At 37.4% G+C, this 5,000-nt stretch overlaps 1 protein-coding gene across 2 annotated transcripts in view; it reads right to left on the minus strand.

The window, feature by feature from the left end:
* Positions 1 to 5,000, minus strand: part of LOC143040590 (uncharacterized) — a 170,998-nt gene that overhangs the window by 90,634 nt on the left and 75,364 nt on the right. The gene's annotated exons all lie outside the window — the stretch shown is intronic.

The following is a 5,000-nucleotide window of genomic DNA, read 5'->3' on the forward strand; positions in this document are numbered from 1 at the left end:
TTTTCTTTTCTTTTCTTTTCTTTTCTTTTCTTATTTTTTTTTAAGAGGACCAGCTCTGGCGGGAACTACAGCATTTTTTTTATTATTATTTTTTTTATATTTTTTATTTATCTTTTTATCTATTTTAGGAGTCAATAACCCTTTTCGGAAGACCAAATCTTTCAGGAACTTCTGCGGACACCCACACGTGAACCATGATGATGTGTCTGGCCTTGTCGTTGTATGAATACGAACATCCTTAAGAAAATTACCGTATATGGACATATACTGAATACTCAAAACAAAATAATATATTTGCATCGTTCAGACGTCATATCATGGTTCCGCAATAATACCATAGGTTAATCCCTCAAGAAATCGACCGACGTTAAGCTACTATTACACTAGTCAACGGAATGGTTGGACTCCAACGATCTAGTTGGATTTCGTCCAAGGTTGGAAGGTTTGGTTAATGTAACCTTAGCTTAAAGCCTCGGACGAAATTTGACATTATCGTTGGAATCCAACCATTCCGTTGACTAGTGTAACCGTAGCTTTAGACAGAAAACAAATCTTTAAAGGTGAACCACCATATTGATCAAGTTAGTATTTCACTCCGTTTTATCTAATTTCTTTGTTCTAGCTGACTAGATTAAAAATTCGTTTTCGGAGATTGTGATGTCCTGTGTGTTGGCTAAATACAGGCTACAGTACATCGCTGATGCTTCCTACTTTACCTAAATCGTTTCATGTTATCAATAATTATTGATAACATAAAACGAGACAGAGGTTGATTATAAACAACCACACTCTTGTCCGCTGGGAGACCTAAGGTCGCTGGCGAACTGTGTCACGCAGGTGAGACGATTAGAATGGAAGTGTCAGACGCGGAGAGCTCTCTCTCTCTCTCTCTCTCTCTCTCTCTCTCTCTCTCTCTCTCTCTCTCTCTCTCTCTCTCTCTCTCTTTCTCTCTCTCTCTCTCTTTCACTCTGTTTCTCTCTCTCCTGGCTAAGTCCCCTTTCACACTAGACAACTAGTGTGGAAGTCTCGGGCAACTGCAAGCAACCAGTGACTGTCACCAAGTTGTGGAATCCTTTCTCATCATCTCATTAGTCGAAAGAAAGGCATCAATGGAGGAGGTGCTTATTCTGTTGGCTTTGCTGGTAAAAAAAAAAGAGACGGTCGGTGACGGCAACTGCCAGTGACGGTCACTTGTTACCGGAGCGGGCAACAGCCATAGCCTTTTGCGCAACCGGGCAACCGCAGTGACGTAGTGTGAAAGGCTCAATTTAAAATAATGGTAGGCAACTAGTGTGAAAGGGGCCTTAGAGCCGCGATCGGGGACCTTCCACAAATAACCTATGGTCGGCTGAGGTTGGCGAGGAACTATGGTTTTGGAATAGTATATATTACAAAGGCGGAGCATGCCGACAGGAGACCTTTTGGTCCATAACTACTTTTTATTTGATTTAATATTATTAGCATTGTTATTATTGTTATAATCATTAATATTATTATTATTATTATTATTATTATCATTATTATTATTATCATTATCATCATTATTATCATCATTGTTGTTATTATAATTATCATTCTATTTATATTCATTTTTAGTGCATGTAGGTACTGGGCGACCTTAGTGACCCCGTCTAAGGTTCCTTCATCCGATCCTCCGGTCATTTGACCTTCGTGTTTGACCTTAATCTGACCCACCGTGCTCAGGGGGGTCAGTGACAGTCAAGCGATAAGTCCTCTCTGGCTACTGTGTTGGCTACTTCTTGAAGTGTCTTTTAAAGCCAGCATAAAAAAAGATGAGGTGCTAATTATCAGTGAGCATAAGTCACAGGCGCTAAACCTGATATCATAAATCGTTTGGTTTTATTACTTAAACCGCTTCAGCCAGGCCACACTAAATGGTTTGTCCCGGATGGCATTTTTTTTTTTTTTTTTGCTATTGTTTATTATTATTTTTTTTTTGTTTTCTAATATTTTATTTTACTAATTATTGTTATAATACTTTTATTATTATTATTATTATTATTATTATTATTATTATTATTATTGTTATTTCTATTATTATTGTTATTATCATTGTTATTATCATTGACATTATTATTATCACTATTATTGTCACTATTGCCATCATTGTCTTTATTATTGTCATTATCATCAGTGTTAATATTATTATTATCATTATTATTATTGTTGTTATTATTATTATTATTATTATTATTATTATTATTATTATTATTTTATTATTATTTTTATTATTATTACTAGAAAAGTAGTTCAGTGTGTGTGTGTGTGTGTGTGTGTACTAGGCCGTCAGCTGAATAAAATAGCCTGGCGTCAGTAAGAAGTAAAATGTGAATGAGATAACTGGGTATAGGGGCTAATCGAGATGTTTAGTATTTCATGACAGATAACCAGCGCTTCTATCCTTAAAAACAATGTCGCGCTGGGGAGATGACGTCATAAAAATGGCAAAGGTCTTCAAGAAGTTTTTTTTTTTTTTTTTTTGAGTAGTCTCCAATTGTGAAACTGCTGTGTGACGCTGGTCCGTAGGGATGTCACTAACACCTATAAAATAGTTCCTGCATACAAGGCAGTCAATACCCAGACGGAGTTAATCGAGAGAGCTCTAAACCTGTCAGTTTAGGTTCAGTTTAACTATATAACCCGACAATAGGTAGATCAAAGTCCAGTGATTGTTAATATACCCATTCGCCAACAGTTTAGTGTTATGGGGTGTGGGGTGCTCCTGCCTTGACCAATAAAAGGGCGTCAAATCTAAGGGTTGTTAAAGTGTATATTGTGTCGTTAAGGGAGAGTGAATAGTGTGATTTAGTATTGAGATGGTCGATGGTGGTGTAAAAGACAGTAGACTTTTTTGTTTTTATTTTGTATTTTTATTGATTAATTTATATGTTTATTTTATTTTGTTTATATATATATATATATATATATATATATATATATATATAGATATATATATATATATAATTTTTTTTTCTGGCTGAGACTTGGTAGGTAAAATTATTGGCGATAAAAAGATAATACAAAGGAAAAAAAAACAAGAATATTAAAGGCTATTTGATGAAATTTGCGAATTACAGACCAACTCTGGCTAGGCTAGAAGAACACATTTCTAGGTAACTGATATGCTATTTGAGGGAACGAAGTTTTGAGATCTCTCGGGTTATTGACCGGTTTCACTTAACAAACTTTACTGAACTTCCTCTGGCTTAATTCAAACAATTTCATTCAGGTAATAGGTGGCCATAGGGTAAACTGGATAGATTTAACCCCGCTTGACCCCTGTGTCTGGGTTATTGCTCTTGTTGTTGTTATTGTTGCTGTTGTTGCTGTGTTGTTTTGTTGTGAAGTGTTTTTGGCGTATTGTTGGTGGTGTGTTGTTGCTGTGCTGTGTTGTGTTGCTATGTTGCTGTGTTGTGTTGTTGGTGTGTTGTGTTGTGTTGTTGGTGTGTTGTGTTGTGTTGTTGGTGTGTTGTTGTGTTGTGTTGTTGCTATGTTGCTGTGTTGTTATTGCTGTGTTGTTGTTGCTGGGTTGTTGTTGCTGTTGTTGCTGTCGGTAAGCCCATACTGTCATTGGATTATGACAGTTGCGAATGAAACCTACCGCCCTTATGAGCCCCTGTCAATGACCCTCCACCCCGATTATGTTGTGATTGTGTGTGCTGCCAGCGTTAAATACTGTAAATATTGTATGTGCTTGATCGTGCATAAAGCGCCCTAGCAAGGTGGTCACGTGACAACTCTTGCTTCGCCTAACCTACATTGATGTGACACAAGAGTTGAATGGTGGTCAAGTAATTTGTTCTGTTTGTTCTTTTAAACGCCAAGCTATTTTCAAAAGCGGTTAGAAGGACCCCAATATTAATGATTACTAAGGCGGAGCATGCCGACAGGAGACCTTTTGGTCCATAACTAGGTTGGATGCGACAAAAATTATAATAAATGAATAAATAAATAAAATTAAAATAATATAAATAATAATGAATAAATGCACAGGTATAGTTGAATAATAAACAAACAGGTAAATAGTAAATAATAATAAATTGACATATAACTAAAAATAAATGCAAATCAAGCAAATAATAATATAATCAATAGAGAAATAATAACAAACAAATAAAATAAAAGAGTGAAAGAGCACAATTGTGATTGTATAAAATTATAATTTTTTTTTTTTTTGCCATGATTAATTATTCGGTACGTCGCTAACTCCCCCCTATCAGGAGGCTAGGCCGTCGCCCCTTGTAGAGGACTTTGTAGCGTTGATTTTAATGAACCATGCCCTTGGTCCAACTCGCTGGTGGCAGATTCGAACTGCTGTCACCCGACCACCGCCGCAAGTAGCGACGCTCTAAACTGCTCGGCCAGTGAGCATCCAATGCCATAATCAGTACATGATGTCAATGATTGGAAGGTAGAGTAGTAGAGGAGGGGTTACGTTGTGTTGTAGATTAGGTGATTGGTGAGGAGAAGGATTGGGGGAAGAAGTAAAGAAAACGAAGAGTTGATTAAGCCTCAAGAGAGAGTATAGATAGTCTATGTATATATAGCAAGTCACTAGGATACACTAATATTTTCACTGGGGATAACTAGTTTTCTATGTATAAGTCCGCAGGTGGGTGGAAACGTGTTTTGTGATGCAGAATTTGGAGTAGAGCCATCTGGAAGATTTGGAGGTCTGAGAGTTTGTAGGTGGGAGTCAGAATGGTGACAGTAGGCAGGAGTGAAGGTAAGCGTCTGGGCTAGGGAAAGGCAAGTCCCGGATTTGAGCGAAAGGCAAATGCAAGACTAAGAAGGAAGAGGAATATCGGACTTTGAGAACGGGTTCCGGAACTTTGAGGAAAACAGGGATTCCGGATTCTGGGGTAAAGGATTCTGGGATCCGGACGAGCAGGAGGATATGTGTAGGATTGGTTGAAGGAAGAGAGTGGCGAGAGTCCTTGATTTTTTAGTGAATTGTCACTCCCACGGGCTTTGTTTGA

The sequence above is a fragment of the Oratosquilla oratoria genome, chromosome 29, assembly GCF_046742065.1.
Source record: "Oratosquilla oratoria isolate Oo_2021 chromosome 29, ASM4674206v1, whole genome shotgun sequence".
Classification (NCBI taxonomy): domain Eukaryota; kingdom Metazoa; phylum Arthropoda; class Malacostraca; order Stomatopoda; family Squillidae; genus Oratosquilla; species Oratosquilla oratoria.